Source organism: Choristoneura fumiferana, chromosome Z (assembly GCF_025370935.1).
Source record: "Choristoneura fumiferana chromosome Z, NRCan_CFum_1, whole genome shotgun sequence".
NCBI classification, from domain to species: Eukaryota; Metazoa; Arthropoda; class Insecta; order Lepidoptera; family Tortricidae; genus Choristoneura; species Choristoneura fumiferana.
In genome coordinates, this window is record NC_133472.1 from 6,503,301 (window position 1) to 6,522,003 (window position 18,703).

Sequence of the window (18,703 nt, forward strand, 5' to 3'; positions counted from 1 at the left end):
TTATAAAATCATTTTCGCAATTTTTGAATGATATTTTGGAGGCAGGGTAACAGGGCATTATTTTTTATAAAAAAAATAAGCAAGCTCGCAATGTATCACTACATGATTTTACTTTGATTTTATTCGAAACGCCGCACTTGCTGATGTGACAATTGTCGCAGATGCGCTAATCGTGTCAAATTATTGTAGGTACAATATACGCAATACATTACTCCTCAAAATTTCAAAAATCAATTACGATGTATTTATATGGTAAACTTAAATTTTATTGAAATATCGCTTCACATTGCATCGCACAATGCATTTTTTCCAAGTACTCATACCTATCTAAGAGTTTACAAGCGTCTATAAGCCATACTTACTGTACGTATCATGGGGCACCTAATTTTTTTTTCTGACTCAGCCAGTCATCTTAAAAAGTTGACTATTTCAAACCAGCCAGTGACTCACAACCCACGACTCATACCTTAGAAATTTCGCAACGAACCTTTTCACTACCTACATTGTTAGATTGGAATAGAAATATGACAAAACTATACTATAGGCATATAGAGTCACACGAAACTCTATTATTTTTAACCCCCGACGCAAAAAGAGGGGTGAGTCTGTCTGTGGCATCGTAGCTCTTAAACGGGTGGACCAATTTTAATGCGTTTTTTTTATTTGAAAGCAGGATTTTTAACGATGGTTCTAAGACATGTTTCATCAAAATCGGTTCAGCCGTTTTTGAGATATTGAACTTTGAAGTGACAAAGTCGGGGGTTTTCCAACTTTCTGTTGGTTAGTGTTCCTGTGTCACAAATCGCCGCCCCCTCCCCACTATAAATTCGATTTTGAACCAATTTTTTTTGTTAGTAATAATAATATAATAAAATTATTTATTGCCACCAGCGACGATTGCCACAGAAAATAAGACAGGACTACACAAATCAGTGGCGTACCGTCAGATATTTCCGTGGTAAAGCCGAAGTAAAGATCGCGCACATACTTCATAAATAATGTGCGCCCTGTTGTCGTATTTTGTCAATACTGGGCAAGCCAGTGGGAATGAGTGCTATTGCGTATGAATTGGCCACTAGAGGCGCTAGTGTAGCGTGAGGTCTCCGACATGTCAAATCTCATAGTTTTTGGGTGAGCTACGCGGGTTTATTTATAATTAGAATAATTTTGTGAATATTTTGCAATATCTGAAATTAATTATGGCAAATATGCGTTCCGGGGCAATGAATGTCTGTGTTTTGAGACAGTTTTGTCTTTCGGAAACCTTTGTCCTCCCTTTTTTCCGAACAAAACGGGGACTATGCAACACTGTGGCATGCTCGATAATTTTATGGTACGGTTTTAAGGTGTATTAAATATGATTTTAATCTAAACTTTGTTTTCACGCCCGTAATAACAGACTTTGAAAGCCATACTTAAAAACCTCACGCAACAGTGCGCCATCTAGTGAGACAAAAAACGATAGCCCTCATTGGGTTCTATGGACGCTTCGCCACTGGCACAAATAAAAATTTCACATAAGCAGGTGGCAATGGGTTCAGGCTCAGCATAAGCTGCGAGCTGGAAAATAGGCGCTGGTTTTCAGCTGGGTAAGGCCGCACTTGTAAGTCATTTGGGAGTCTTGGTAATAAGGTTCCGTTTTTACCCTTTGGGTACGGATTTCTAAAAAACAAAGAAAGAACGAAAGAAATCATTAAAGTATTCGTGGCATTACAATAAACAATTGAAATTACGTAAGTATCACGTTGTTGGTGTACACTCAAACAAGACTCAAACTAAAAACCGGCCAGGAGTGAATCGGACCCACACACACACCGAGGATTCCGTACGTCTATAAAGAATCTAACTGACTAACATAAAGTATAGCCGTAAATAATACAGTTCTTGTATCGGACCCCCAAATTGTGTTTTGTTTTCGTTCTATCTCTGTAACGGTAACGGTTAAACATACAAACCACAAACTATGAATAGTAATAGCGGTAAATATACTGCATTATCAACAAATAATGAAAACCAGCCAAGCGTGAGTCACTCTTAGGGAAAACATTAAAACTTTTTAAATTAAATAAAAATAATACGTTTCTTGAACGGGGATCCCCTTTTTTAAATTTTATTAGTAAAAATACACATTACTGATGTGTAAATTTTAGCTGTCCATTCCAATTATTCTCGAGATACAGCACTATGATAGACAGACGGACAGCGAAGCGACTGTAATAGGGTTCCGTTTGCCACTCTTCAGGAACGGATCCTAAAAAGTGTAAGTCCGAAATATTAACGATATTATAGTAGTTTGAGTGGCATAGAAGTTACTTGTAAGGTAATATAAAACTCTAGGCAATCTTGTTTAAAGTAACTAGTTAGCTTTATTATTATTGTAAGAATTGTTTAGTTCTAGTTTATTATGGATTCTACCATTTATTGTTATGGATGAGCGGAGTCTCCTGACACAAGCATACTTTTTGCTTAGTAGGAGGCTCCAACCTCGTCTGTATACCACGTAAAATACCCAAATAAACTTTTTCATTTTCATTTCGTTTTCATTCATTTTCATAGAATATTTCATACGGAATCCCAAAAAAAGGCCAAATTCACACTTTTGTTTCTTCTAGGCTTGGCTGTTTATGATTATGACATTTCACTACTTTTCATAGGCAAATCATCTTATTGGGACTTTGAGCTATTAATCACTTTTACATAGCGACGTCCCTTTCATGCACCGTGTTGGGTTTTAGACTACCTCTTTCCTGAGAAATGTCAGGCCGTGGAATGCGGTTCGACCCATTTAGCCTCACCCCCACTCTGCCGAGTACCGGTCCTGCGTGCCCTCGATCCGCTAGTGTTGCCAACCATTATCGACAATCGCGAAACGACACTGGCAACACAGACAGCCTTCTTTACTGAATCACATGCTTTTTTAAATTCGATTCTACGTTTGACTTCGGAAAGACAAAGTCCTGGCAGGAAACATTTTGCCTCGTGCTTAATATTTATTTCAATAAAATATAGCGCTGGCCACTATGTTCTCGATTCTTTGTTTCAATTTAGAACGTGACAATTCCGAATACATATATGCAAAAAAAATAACACTGTCAACAATGTTTTAGCGTCTTTATTTGATATTAGAACTCTATGAAAATTGTCTTCAATATTCATGTCATGGGGTTCTAAATCCAAATAATTCATTATTATAAAAATAAAAATAAAAGAAAAAAAATGTACCATATTTTTTTACTCACTCGTAACTACCTACATGCTTTCAATACTCTAGGTGCTCTAGTCTAGACACTTATCATTATGTACCTATACCTACTTCCAAACCTCCATTCCGTAGCTCTGAAGTTGCCAATTGCCATACACGGCTATTGTTTAGAACTGTGTTGCAATGATAAAAATACATATATAAAATAATATTTATAGTTCTGCAGGAGCTCATCACTTTCCGGGGATAGATATTAGTAAAATAAATACATTTAATTCTTAAAAATTCCAACCACCCACCAATTCGAGCGTAAATGGCATAGGTAACTTTTGGAAAATCTCGGAATTAATAATCTAATGATTCAAGCGCACCTGCTGGATAAAGCTAGTATGTTATACAAAACATACCTAGGTCTTAACTGTGTGTTGTGACTTGTGAGTGTTGTGACGGCCAACCGGCCGGAGGTCAAGGCTACCGAGTGCCAACGCATCGTCTGCGCTAACGCACAAACGCAGCAAACTCAATTTAAACAGAGAACGCTTGCTTGATAAAGTGGCCAGTCACTTATTGTTTTACACTTCAGAGGTTTTTTTTTATAAATATGAATGTTTTCTAAAATTCAGTTGATTTGTTTTTTATTTTATTACATTCTTTGTTTTAATGGCATGTTTGATAACGCACAGAATAAATTAGTTCATGTACTGCACTTGCCAAGTCCAATTATCCTACACATACTCCTAAAAATCGGATGGACTTGATATAATGGTACTTACAGGTGCGCACAGGGCAAAGAAAAAAAAAGTAGTTTGGTTTGGAACTTTGGATGATGCCAGTACAGTAAAAAAAAAGTTTGTGTTGAAAAAAGGAAATTTCGCAAACACTACGTATAACTTAAACTCTAAACGCATATACTTATGAACCGATTCCATTTCTTCAAACTAGGCATTAACGTATTAACTGACAGATAGGAGTCATACTTAAATATTAAGATTGAAAAATCACCAGAAAAGCAAAATAAGTATTCAGAGATCGATTAAGTACCTATTATTCTTTTTATGACTTTGATACTGGTATTATTGAAGCAGTATAAAGTTGTTTGCGTTTCCAAGGTATATTAAAATTTCAAGATAAAATATAATTATTATGTAAAAATTCTGTTGAATAAGTTTCGCAAAATTCAGCCCTGCGCCTTTCCATACACGGTTTAATTTATAATGAGTCATTAACAGACAACCGTTAAAACAAAGTCGAGGTCGAGAGCGTTTCGACGAACATTCGAATTAAGTCCCAAATTCAAATTGAGCGGATATTTTATAAAAGGCCTTAATAGCATCGCGATAAAATTTTCATTTTGGACTTTGTGAACGATAGATTAGGTCTTTATTTGAATGGTGGGTTTAAATTGCCTCGTCCGCGGTCCTTGTGACTCACGGTTACCGAGAATCGAATTTCGAACATGTTCGTTGCGAAATGTCGTTATGTATCATCGCCACGTGGCTAGAGGCTTAGAGAAAGTAATATTAATACAGCCTATAAAAAATAATTCGAAGACACGACTCCAGTAAGAAACCGCTTTATTTTAGCCCTGATAACCAGATTAATTTTCGATTAACTGCAAAATTAGATTTTTGTTGCTTTAAAACAAATAAATAGTTAGTTGATTGATGCGAACGAGTGACGTCATAAGTTGCTATTTCCATTCAAACTCTATGGGAGATTTGTGTTTTGACAGCTCATAAAAAGTACGTCAATTGATTGGTGGTGTCAACATCCCTATTAACTGGTAGGAAACTACGAAGATGAAGTTCTTTGCTATAAACGTCGTCGAAGGCTCAAAAAGCACAGATAGGCTTTTAGGCAATGTACTGGCAGGAAAGCACGAAGATGTTCTTTTAAACGTCAAAAGCATGAAAGGAGTAAAGGCAACTTTCCACGACTAATACTTAGAGATAGGGATTGACGTTTTAATTGGTCCTTACGATTTCGTACACAAGAGGATCCACTTATAAAGCTCCATATTTAACGGTGTCCGTTTTATAATCCCAAAAAAGATGTACTTTAATGAGGCCTATCGTTTTTTGTCTCACTAGATGGCGCACTGTTGCGTGAGGTTTTTAAGTATGGCTTTCAAAGTCTGTTATTACGGGTGTGAAAACAAAGTTTAGATTAAAATCATATTTAATACACCTTAAAACCGTACCATAAAAATATCGAGCATGCCACAGTGTTGCATAGTCCCCGTTTTGTTCGGAAAAAAGGGAGGACAAAGGTTTCCGAAAGACAAAACTGTCTCAAAACACAGACATTCATTGCCCCGGAACGCATATTTGCCATAATTAATTACAGATATTGCAAAATATTCACAAAATTATTCTAATTATAAATAAACCCGCGTAGCTCACCCAAAAACTATGAGATTTGACATTTCGGAGACCTCACGCTACACTAGCGCCTCTAGTGGCGAATTCATACGCGATAGCCCTCATTGGCAAAAATTCTTCCAATACTGCGCAAGAGGCAAGGTTTTTTAAAAATATTAACCACAGATTTCCACACAAAGCAAACGTGAAAACGACGGTGATTCCACGTGCCTCATACAATAAAGCTAGGCGTTCTCGTAAGATCTCAAAATAATGAACATTTTGAACATTACTAAGTATTAGAAACACTGAAAATAAACGTGGGCGGAATAAGAGAAGCCAGCTTCAAAAGTCCATTTAATGGACTTTATAAGCTTTCTATTGAGCAAACATGAACAAATAATACCTTCGTTTAGGGTTTTTTGCTCGAACATTACAAAAAGGTACTTTAAAAGAATAAAAAAATGAGCTCGCATTGGTCCATTACGGAGAATAAATAACTGTCTTAGTAACGAATAATAATTAAGCGTTCATATGTAAGAAAACTTTGCTGTTTATGTACTTAGTTTCTCGCACCTCAGTCAGCAAAAGCGTAACACTAACAGGATGTACTTATTTGAAATAATTATGGATGTTTGTAAAAATATATGTGATTTTCCCACCAACGTCGATAAGCCAAAGGCTACTAGAGACACAAAAGATCCATCTTACAGTGCCCTTAGTGTAATTTTCGGTCACAAAATACGTCTCGATCGCGTTCGCGTTAAAATCTCAATTTGTATGGAAACATGAACATCGCAAACGTTCCGCTAGAGGCGCTGTTCGTGTTTCCATATAAATTGAGATTTTAACGCGAACGCTATCGAGACGTATTTTGTAACCGAAAACTTACACTAAGGGCACAGACTGGCTAAAACCAAAAAGTCGTTCCTGGGAAGTTGCATAAGTTTTTATAATAAAAATCCAAAAAATATAACTGATCAAACATATATCTAAGGTGTATTAAAAAAATTATGATTACATCATGGACAGTGATATTTGAAAATAATTCAGTGCCCTTAGTGTAAGTTTTCGGCTACAAAAAACGTCTCGATCGCGTTCGCGTTAAAATCTTAATTTGTATGCTAACACGAACAGCGCCTCTAGCGGAACGTTTGCAATGTTCGTGTTTCCATACAAATTGAGATTTTAACGCGAACGCGATCGAGACGTATTTTGTAACCGAAAACTTACACTAAGGGTACAGATCAGCATTTTAATATTGTAAATCTGTATAAAAACTGTATACTTACCTCGTTGAGTTTCTTGCCGGATTTTTCTTAATAGAGGTTTTTCCGAACCGGTGGTAGATTTTTTTGACATTCATAAGTGCTTGTTATAGCCTTAATAAAGATATTTTGACTGACCACTTTTTTGTTCGTCCGTCCGTCTGTTTGTCAAGAGCCTAAACAAGAGAAGGAACGTGGGGAGTAGTGTAAAACGAACACCTGTGCAAAATTCGATGTCTCTGTCTCTAGTCTAGACTAAAGTCTAGACATAGCGGTCAAGATTTTGGGATTATCGCCTCTCAAGCAGAGGGTCGTGGGTTCAAACCCCGGCTCGCACCTCTGAGTTTATCGAAATTCATGTGCGGAATTACATTTGAAATTCACCACGAGCTTTGCGGTGAAGGAAAACATCGTGAGGAAACCTGCACAAACCTGCGAAGCAATTCAATGGTGCGTGTGAAGTTCCCAATCCGCACTGGGCCCGCGTGGGAACTATGGCCCAAGCCCTCTGTTCTGACAGGAGGCCTGTGCCCAGCAGTCGGACGTATATAAGGGATGGATGGATGGATTTGGATCTGGATAGAGCTATCTAGGTACATACCATATATTAGCGTAGCGGATATTCACACTCACAGGAACTTAGAAGATTTGACTTTCTTTGTTCCATTTCCAGCTTATCCAACTCTTTGGCTTAATGTAAAAATGCTTATGCCATGTCGTAACGCTTTATAAGACTATATTTGACCCCGCAGCGCTGCCGCTGTCGCAACTAAAGTAAAAGGTTCACTCTCTGGCTGGAAACATATCGCTTTTAACGACTAATAACGCAATTTGGGTTCCACAACTAGCAGAACGCTTGTGGGCAGTTTTAATGCTCAATGATGAGGCTCTGTTACTAAAAAACTTTTAGGGATTGTTCTGGCACAACACTAGCAACTAGCAGCGAGCGAGGGACAGCACTATCTGTCAAACGGCACTACGTAAAGAGAACTCGAATAGCACGGAGCAAATTTTTATTTGAACTTTTTTAATTTGTAATCTTCGTGATTAAAGTATTTTTATCATCTCAAAACATCATTTCTATCATCATCTGCACCATCTGAAAGACCGGAGCGTTGATCCGTTCCAGGGATCAAATGCATATGAGAATGTCATCGATCCCTTCCATACATATTATTACATATCCACGAAAGCGACAAAAATGTTATGTCTTATGAACATTTGGGTGTGGTAACGTGCACCTAACAAGTATCACTGACAATAACTTGGTCTATGGTACCACAAAAATAAGATAAAATCGTCAGTAATGTCAAAAAGGCTAAGAACGTAAATACCCTCGCTTTGCAACCCCCGCATCGTAATAAAAATATAAAACTAGACAAATATAATAATGAGCTCATCTGACTAAGAGGCTAGCTTAGTTTATTTGCTTCTTTTTGCGTTTGTTTTGTACGTATAAAAGGTAACTTTTGAAACTAGTAAACCGATTCATAAATATCTAATCACTACAGTTATAAAGCGTTTTTCAGTAAAAGGACATGGCTAGATTATGAACCTTATTTCTATTGCGAAAAAAACGAAGTATACTTAAAGGGACTGACAGATTCCCAACGAAAAAATAAAATAAAAAAGAAAGCTGGTATGAGAAAATATTTTTAAAACCAGAAGAAAACGCGTTTTCAAAAATGGAACGCGAAACACGATTTGTTTTTAACGGAGTCGATTTCGTGCCGTTTACAATAACATGCATGTTGTGTGGTTTGAAACAATCGACGCGGCGTCTGAGAATCAATACTTACTTGAGTATCTTTCCAATGGGCTTTTTACCATTTTGATCTAAATCCTTACGAGAATTGATGGAAACACTTACTTTAGCGCTATTAATTCATTTTATTACGCCTTTTCCTGCGGATTAGCTTAAGTGATAACTACATTAGATTCGGCATTTGAATCGAAATTGCGAGATTTTTTAAAATTCTTTAGAGCAATAATTTCATAGTGGTCTTCATTTACGGTAAAGGTAGAGTTTAGTGCCCATATAAATAATGTCAGATGATAAAAATATGCACTATTTAAATTTAAAGTACAACCTCTCAGCTATATCTATGTATTTAACTAGATAATATGAAAGCAGGCGTGACGATTTTATCGTTGCTATTATTTTGAATCCCTAAGTGATGTTCGGTCGGTAATCGGTACACATTACATTAACCCTTATAAATTGGCTTATTTATTTGTAGGGATCCATCACATAGGAGTTTTTATATGCAATTTATCCCTAGATTTCTTTGCCTAGTTGTTAGCTAAACTAGATTACAATTTAAACTAACATGCTTACTAATATGTATTATAAATACCAAAACGACTTAGAAAGACAGTCTGTGTCCCTTTTATTACCACTTTACGGTCTTACAGCTGAACCGATTTAGGTGAAGTTTGGTTTAAAGATAGTTTGAGACCTTGGACATAGAAATAGAAATAGAAATATTTTTATTCGCACTTCGCAAATTACAGAGAACACAATATAAACAAGTATCCTTGGGAAGGACATAATTTAGTTTGTATCCCGGAAAAAATAATAGTTCCCGCGGAATAGCGATAAAAGTATTATTGCTAATAAGTCGCGAGCAATCTGTATGTCTGTTGCATCCACGACAATACTGTGGAACCAATACGGTATTTGACTATTTTGTATATGTTTTATAAATTAAAACTACACAATGCCTGTTATCGAATAGAGAAACAATTTTTAAGCTACCTTTACAAATAACAAAGTTATACAGGTTTGAAATTCAAGATTAGACAGAGAAAGACATATATAGATTTTTCAAAAAATCACTATAAATCCAATTTTCAACCGATTTAAATTTTCTCTTCGTTAAACACTATCTGTATATCTATATTTTCATAATAATATTAAGATATGGCAAAATCAGGAGTTGTCAAATACCATATTTAGATGTGTTGCAATATCTCCTGCAGGCAGGATACGTAGAACGCGAACGCGTAAACAAAGTTACGGTTTTACGTGCCTAAAGTACTTGTACTATTACTTATTCTGTGCCTAAAGCTACTAAATTTAAAACTTAAAAAGTATTTTAGACGTCTAAGCCTGAAGCTTGAGGTTTCTCTACGGGATCGAATCAGAAACGAGGAGATACGTAGAAGAACAAGGGTCACCGACATAGCCAAGCGAATTAGCTCGTTGAAGTTGCAATGGGCAGGCGATATAGCACGGAGAGCGGATGGCCGTTGGGGCCGAAAAGTTCTCGAGTGGAGACCGTGGATCGGCAAGCGCAGCGTAGGACGTCCACCAACGAGATGGACGGATGGCCTGGTTAAAGCTGCGGGTTCACGGTGGATGCAGGCCGCTGCCAACCGAAGCAACTGGAGGTCTGTGGGGGAGGCCTATGTCCAACAGTGGACGTCCTACGGCTGAGATGATGATGATGAAGCCTAAATGATATCAAAGTTCTCATTTATTTAACGTAACGTAAAAAGGCAAAGTAGGTACGAGGTTATTAGACAATCTCCTTATTTCCATACAACGCGCAATGCCGAACGTATCAAGGTCACGTGTACTTAACTATAACGTTAAATAAACATGTAGGTACATACAAGTAAGTAGCAACAGTTTTGTAAAATTTTGTGAAATGTCGCTCCTTCGACACTGACAGATTGTGAGGTCTGTTTGACAACTTTGGCATTCGTGTCTCGTTTGTTATTGGTTAAATAAGTAAATGAGCCAATCACAAACAAGCAAGACTGTAACGTCAAACGGACCTCACGATACTAACGCCATCTAGCGACACTTCGTCAAGAAACTCATTCAAAAGATTTCTATTTAAAAAGCTTCGGTCCTGGCGCTGTAAGCTATGTACGTAAAAAAAATTGTTTTTCTGCTTCCAACCAGCTCTAAAACCTAATATTACGAATTCAAAATTCGATTTTCGAACATTAGAACAAAGCGAGCTAGCTAAGGTCCCTGCTCCCTGGAACTCGGCAGACGCGGCTGAGTCACGCTTCCGCCCGATAGCAAGGTCACCGGCCGCACACACACAGACACAGATGAAAGTAGTGAGAGTACAACCACGGACGGTGTAGCAGAACTTGCAAATTTTTGTTCCATGCTGTTGGTATTGGTATTGACTGTATAACATTGCTGGCTGGTAGTGCTTGGTTTTTTAATTTTTATTTAATGACGTTATTTTAAACTTGTTGATTTTATTCCATTAGGACAGAAGGATTAAAGATCATACAGCCTAGCGTACTTTAGGTATGTTTACGAATTTGCCTTTATGTTGCAAAGTAGGTAAAAGGCTACGTGTGATAAGGACAATTTATCATTTTTGACTAAGTTAAAGAATAATTATGGGTTTAAAATTAAGCGGGTTAGTTTATCGTTACGCGAGAATTTTTTACTCAAATTATGACGATTTCCTTTTCCATAAGTTTTATAGTAGATTTATTTTTAAAGTGACTCAATCTTAAACACAATACCGAAACGAAACTTTTATTTAGGCGTGAAAAAGTTGCTGCGTAGGTAGTTAATTAAGGAGAAATAGAAACTACATTAGAAGCCATTAGAAAGAATGACAGTAGGTGGTACTAATTAACAATTGACTACTTTTCATTTAATGGCCTATTATTCTCATTAGAGTTGATGTCGGCCCTGAAATAATAATTATTTATCGACAAAATATCAATTGTATTTTTTTTATGAGAACTTTTTAATAACTTTATATAGACTGTAAAGATTCGCAATGGTGATTTTCCACCGGCGAGGCGAGACGAGACGAGACGAGAATTGATATTTGTATGCATTCTCGCGCGCACGCCGCGAGCTGCCGCGGGCGCTGCCACGCAAATTTCAATTCTCGTCTCGCCTCGCCGGTGGAAAACCACCTTAAGGGTCCAAGAGGTAACCAAGCCATAATCTCCGAAAAAAAAATGGTCTGTAAAGAACATGAAACTACTGTGAGACTTCATCATCATCATCATCATCCCAGCCTATATACGTCCCACTGCTGGGCACAGGCCTCCTCTCAGAACAAGAGGGCTTGGGCTATAGTTCCCACGCGGGCCCAGTGCGGATTGGGAACTTCACACGCACCATTGAATTGCTTCGCAGGTTTGTGCAGGTTTCCTCGCGATGTTTTCCTTCACCGCAAAGCTCGTGGTAAATTTCAAATGAGACTGTGAGACTTACTCATATTAAATGATAGTATATCCGATAACTCACGTCTGCTGCAACACGCGCACTGCGCGGCGCCACTCCACTCACACGACTACCCGCAAACCATGCGCCATGACTAGGGTTGCCAGGTCCTCAAACCTAATAGCCAGACAGACCAGCCAATTTGGCCGGGCTTTTGGGCAAAAAGGCCGGACGTCCTAAATGATTAAGGACTAGCTTATGCCCGCGTCAAAAAAATGTTTTTTCGCCTTTAAACTATCTCTATACCAAATTTCATCTAAATCGGTTCACCGGTTAAGCGTGAAGAGGTAACAGGCAGACAGACCGACAAACACACGACAGAGTTACTTTCGCATTCATAATATTAAATAGGGATTTTGTGTCTAAGTATACGACATTTTTTTTTTATAAACTGATGTGACTGGACTGCAGGTCCGTTGTAAAAAGCATAACAAAAGCCGGACAGGCGAGACACCGTTTAATTTGGACGGACATTCCTTGAGAGAAAACCAGATCTTTTTTTTTTCGAGACGGACTGTTGCTGCTTAGCAAGTCAGACGGCTTGCTTACCAGAGCTTAACCGGAGAGAGGGCGAGCAACCAGATGGGCTGCTCAGCAAGTCGAGCAAAGATGGCTCAGCGGTTTAAACTTAGCATGCCAAAGGGTCCTTGAAAAAACCTAACATTTTCCGGCTTTATCCGCCAGCAGAGCGCTGGCGCGCTGCGCGTGTTTTCAGCAGCCGCCGAGTCCCGTTGCTCCTAGAGGAAGGTCTACGGGTCTACGGATTAGCCCGAAACATGTCGCGATAAACTCGATTTCAGACGCGAGTGATCCGATATAGTTGATGAGTTTGTAAAGAGTTAATTATTTACATGAGTAGGTATTAGGTCCGCGGTTAAGACGGTCATTCGATGCCAGTAGGTATAAAGATCACGTCAAAACAAGTTCTATTTCTGTTGCAACAAAAATCGCGAGGTCGTCCCCGCAATCTGAATTACTGAAATTGTTGCAGTTTTAAAAAAAACTTATTTTTCTTGCGACAGGAATTTAAGAGGCTCTCAATCTTGTGTTTTACACCCGAGCAAGAAAATCCATTGTTTTTTTGTCGCTCGCATTGATAATTACACTTTTGTTTCGCATAATTATCTAGGTGTATGTGTAATAAATATCGCAAGAAGATTGCCACAAACTGCCACGAAATAATAAATAAAGATACTCGCTTGCTGTCTTCAAATTATTCTAGAATATTTGGGGAAGTTTTTTAATTAGTTTGACAAAACGCCCCTGTGAACGCTTTTCATCGGTATTTTTGACTCAAAGTGTAATGTTATCACTAAGGCAAAAGGCCGTATCTCAAAAAAAATAACACCTTTAAGTTATTTATTACCATTGTGTAGCTTAAGACATTCTGCATCAGATGGTATAAATAACAAGTCGTTTTATATTAATACTGCCTTTTGACTTAAGAGGGCAGTATAGTGACTTGACTACACTTACCTACCTATTCATATCGTAATCTTATGAATACGACCTTATGGTCTATACTGCCCATTCATAGGCCTTATGAATAGGTTCATGAAGAGCTATGAAGAGCTTGGAGTTTCTCTACGGGATCATATCAGAAGTGAGGAGATACGTAGAAGAACAAGGGTCACCGACATAGCCAAGTGAATTACAGGTCTATTCACAAGAGAACGGATTGAATGAGTGAATGAAAGTATAAGTGTGTTATCTATTTGAATACATTACACACAAATATGAAAATCACATGCATCTGTCACCCCTCACTCTCGAGCCCGGCTCGCACTTGGCCGGGTTCATTATTTGAAAGCAGGTTTTCCTCCAGCTACCGTCCTCTCTCTCTAAGTCTCTGACCCCAGAATGTGGACATATCACGGGCTACATAAAAAGAAGTCCCGTGGATGGGTGTTTCGGATTTATACTTACGCTGTTTTGGTGTACTCTCTTCAGTGTATATAATACACTAATATTTTCTTCGTATTCGAGTTTCAGGTTTATAGCTCTACAAACGAATATGCTTTAGCAAACGAATGGAAACTTAGACACCTGTCTTCGTAGAGATATAGAGGTAGACAGAGGATATACAAGCAGACAGCCCTCTGTAATTAATAAGGTAATTAATATTATAATTACCCGAATAATTATGGTTCGAGGCAGCAATTACAGCTGATAATGTTCTAAGGTCGACTTTGTTCTATTACAAAATAATTACGTCAAATTATTTTTTAATAACTTTCCTGAAAAACTCTTCACTTTTTCAGTAGTCAGCTGGTTCTTTTAGGGTTACGTAACTGAAGAGTGACAAACGGAACTCTGTCAAGGCTAGGTTTGTCCGTCTGTCTGTCACAAGGGCTGTAGGCAGCTGAAATTTATGCGTTATGTGTATTTCTGTTGCCGCAAAAATAACATAATTGAATTAAGCAATAAGAAGTTCTTTCGTATAAGAAACGTATTATTCTTGTTTTCCTTGTTTCAAAACACACAAACCTCGAAACTTTGAATAATAATGGAGGTAAAGCTACGTCTTCCGGTTCGTGGACGCTACTTAAGAAATGTTTTCGCCCAATATGGCAATTAGGAGAGCGGAATATTCATGGCAAAAATCAAACGTCAATAAAGTTGGAACCTTCTATTTTTAACCGCTACCCCTACCTAACCTAACCCTGTGTTATAAGTTTGACCGCTATGTGTGTCTGTGTGTGTGTGTGTGTGTGTTTTCGAATGCTGTTTTTGAGATATTGAACTTTGAAGTGACAAAGTCGGGGGTTTTCCAACTTATTGCTGGAGAGGTTATATTTATATCGACTATCGATAAGTTATCTTTACGAAGCGTATCTTTTTTATTTATTAACAAAAATAGACCTCAGATCCACATTTAAGCTAAAAATTTATAAGAAAACCATAATTGCAAATTAAATTAATTAACTTCATTCGAACCTATTGTTAAAAATAATTAACAAGAATAAATAAAGAAGATTTAAATAAAATAAACATCAAATCATAATTTTAAAAACTACTAAATTTTAACCACAGAATAAGCAATAGTATAAGTACTTTAACTTAGCATTATTAAGAGGTTAATGTTAAAAGTCAGTAAGTGATATACCTAGCAGAAGATTAAACTTATCGATAGCTAGAAAAAACGATAAAATGTAACATTCCAACTCTACTTATTGGCGTTCGATTTTTGACATGCAAATTCCGCCCTCTGAATTTAGTATCTGTTCTTCGAGCGCTGGCTGCCTACATTTTGATATTTCAACTTTATACTATAAGAATAAGTTGTCGGTGTTTAATCGTATTAACTAAAGCGGACGGCCGTTACGGCTTTTTTCTCAAGTGTCGGTTACGTATGTTACGTTTGTTCTAAAGGACGTAAGCGACAGTCGCTTAGGCAATTTAAAGTCTACGAGCCATGACTCACGGGCCGAATCAAGCCGTAGATTTGTAAGTGGTTCCGCTTAAGACTAACCGGTTTAGGTTAATTAAAATTGGTGTATTGCGAAAACCGCATAATTAAGTGGTTATAGGTAAGTACAGATAACGCAGAAGTTGGAATAAGAGGATTAGAAATGTCGTAAAAGCTCGAGGCGCCTAAATGGCTATTTTGTTTTCTTGGCACGTAACGAAGCATTGCTAGATTAAAATGTAACTAGGGTTCCGTATACATTTAAAAGCGAGATTTCATAAAATTCCCCTGGGAATTGCCAAATTTTACATCGTGGCCTTCATTGAGGTTGTGTTAAGAACAACTGTCCAAAATCTCAACTCTTAACCCAGCGGATGAAATTTCAAGTTTTTATCCCTATCCCGTGGGAATATCGGGATAAAAAGTACCTACCTAACCTACATACCAAATTTCATGAGTTCATGACTCTAAGTCCAACTCACTCACAAACTTTCTCATTTATAATATTAGTAGGATATCGCCACTTTGTCCACTGTCCTTGGTACCAGTGCGTAAAATGTTTGCTATCTTTATAGATATTCAGAATTACGGTAGGTACTTCGCCAGAGAATAGTAGATTGTACAACCAGATCATAAAACGAGCCATTTTACCCGAGGCGTTCATATAGCTACCCGAGCTGGTACGGCGAGGGTGGCAGAGACACGTCGAGGGGAAAATTCGATTCAGGAAATTAAATAGCAACAGTGGAAACGATTGTATACTTAGTAGGTACCTTTTATTTTTCATGCATTGCTATATAATTAAAAAAAAATGTTTTACTGATTTATGTTGATTGATTTTTAGTTTTACATAAAATCATCAACATTTTTTTTTTTATTTTTTTATTTATGGATGGCAAACGAGCGGTGGGTCTCCTGATGGTAAGAGATCACCACCGCCCATAGACAACTGCAACACCTGGGTATTGCAGATGCTTGCCAACCTAGAGGCCAAGAAGGAATACCTCAAGTGCCAGTAATTTCACCGGCTGTCTAACTCTCAACGCCGAAACAATAGTGTAGGCACTGCTGCTTCACGGCAGCTATTAGCGAAAAAGATGTGGTAGCAATTTTGGCGGACCTTGATTGAAGTTTTACATAAAATCATAACATCATCATCATCCCAGCCTATATACGTCTCACTGCAGGTCACAGGCCTACTCTCAGAATGAGAGGGCTTGAGCAGTAGTTACATAAAATAAAAATGATTAAAAAAATATATAGGTAGCTACTGTGGTTAGATGAAGATTTTACTTTATGCACTAGAGCATAAAAATTATTTCTAGACCCAGCATAAATAGCAACTTTACATAGCAACTTTACGCGCACGAGAAGTGAAAATGTATTTTAGAAAACTGGCTACTTTTTATCCCGATAGGTATTCCCATTCAAAAATCTCACCTTCTAACTAAAGGCATTGAAATTTCGCACCACGTTGATTAATCAAAATAACCCTAGTACCTACCTATTGAAAGTTACTAGACTCTCCTTTTGGTATGTGGCAACATTCAATAACATAAAAGCTTTAAATTTAAAAAAAAATACAAGTGAAAAGTAAACGTTTTTGAGATATTTGCTCATTACGTGTGAACTTTTTGTGCAAAACTACGAATCTAGAATAGAAGAACCTACGGACAATATTTTCTCCACATAGAAAAATATATATTTATTTTAAAGGTAATTTATTTTAGTTTCTGTGAACATTATCAGTGTTTAACAACATTATGCATCATTTTTCAGTCGAACACAGTTTAATTCTGAAAAGAAAACATGAAATCGCAATGCAAACATCAAACATAACATTAACAGAGATGAACATTCGATCAACAAGCAAAATAGATAAAGTTACGGTCAAAATACAATTGCAAGCAGATATTTAGGTATTTCCAATTATGTAGAAATAACATTTTTAGCCATAAAGGCTACCTGCTAAAACAAATAAACAAAACATACTAACACGTGTCTAATAAAATAAATAAATAAAAACAAATTAGAATGCAATTGGATTTCAGTTCCAAATTCAAATTTCTAAAATCGAATTGCAACCAGCCAGCTATTGTAGCACTTTCGTGCGCGATTAGAACGAGGTGCGAGGGGGTGCGTACCCTGTCACGTGACGACCTTCAGTCGGCGCACCGACCTTGAGCGGCGCTCGCCCCGCGGGTCAGAGGTGAATGCACGCTGCCTCTCCCCGCGCCCGCTCCCTCGCCACTAATGCCACTCACCTCTCCTAACATCCCAGCTGGCCAAGCTCCCGACTCGCCGCCGTCGCCAAGCTTCACCAGCCAGCACCCACCCTAACAGGTCTCCGCTCGTCGCGACCGCGGCACACCTTTCCCATTAAATGCCACCGACAAGTATATTGACATCGACGCCAGACAGTTTCAAAACTAGAGTTCAGCTCACACACGCGTACGCGAATACTCAAATTTAACACTTAGTTTGTCAAAAATAATCAGTACTCATACAAAATTACAGTTTTAGCAAGGAAAACATTGTATACGACGGGCAGCGAACAGCAGCTACGCAACGTCCACTCTTCTCCGCAAAACAAAGCGGAATGAACTCAGTCAAGCGCACGAACGTGCCATCTCGCGAGTCGCTCCGTTGAAAAGAATCCGGCTTGGACATCTAGCGGCAGGAAAATGTACTAATTGTGTATTACTTACATGAGCTTGAGTAAGATGTCGCTAGCTGTATGACGTTCAAAATAGTGTTCACATTCAAAATATAATGTAGTTTGTTTGAATTTGAAATTAAAAATTACACGGCAAATCTCACTATCCTAACTTTTTTCTTTATTAAATACTATTATTCGAATTAGAATTCATTCAACATAAAACTCCACAAATACCTGAAAAGTAAGTGTAGGTACTACCCTCTATGATTTTTTATAAACATTACAAGCATACTATCTTTGTTTTGACTAATAGTGCAGTTAATTTGTGAAAGATGACACCACAGAGGAAGAGTTCAGTTCAGGAATAAAGTATTATTATTGCCATTAGCTCTGTGGCCATTAGTTTGGTAATTATTTTATGTCACGGCATTTTATTTATCAAATATACATAGGTATTCTAGATTCGAATGACAAAAAAGCGCTCTTCATGTTTTTCATTTCAATAAATTTTAGTGACTGACTGTTTTGTGTCGAACAGTCAAGACTAGATAGCAGCAGGGCTACTACGAAACTCGAAACTCGAAGTT

At 37.7% G+C, this 18,703-nt stretch overlaps 1 protein-coding gene across 1 annotated transcript in view; it reads right to left on the reverse strand.

Moving 5' to 3' along the window:
• The window catches only part of Hr39 (Nuclear hormone receptor FTZ-F1 beta), a 60,178-nt gene extending 42,141 nt beyond the window's left edge, over positions 1-18,037 (reverse strand). The window contains exon 1 of the mRNA XM_074109101.1: positions 17,722-18,037. The gene's annotated coding sequence lies outside the window, so the exon portion shown is untranslated. The remainder of the gene's footprint in view (positions 1-17,721) is intronic.
• Positions 18,038-18,703: the final 666 nt, after the last annotated feature.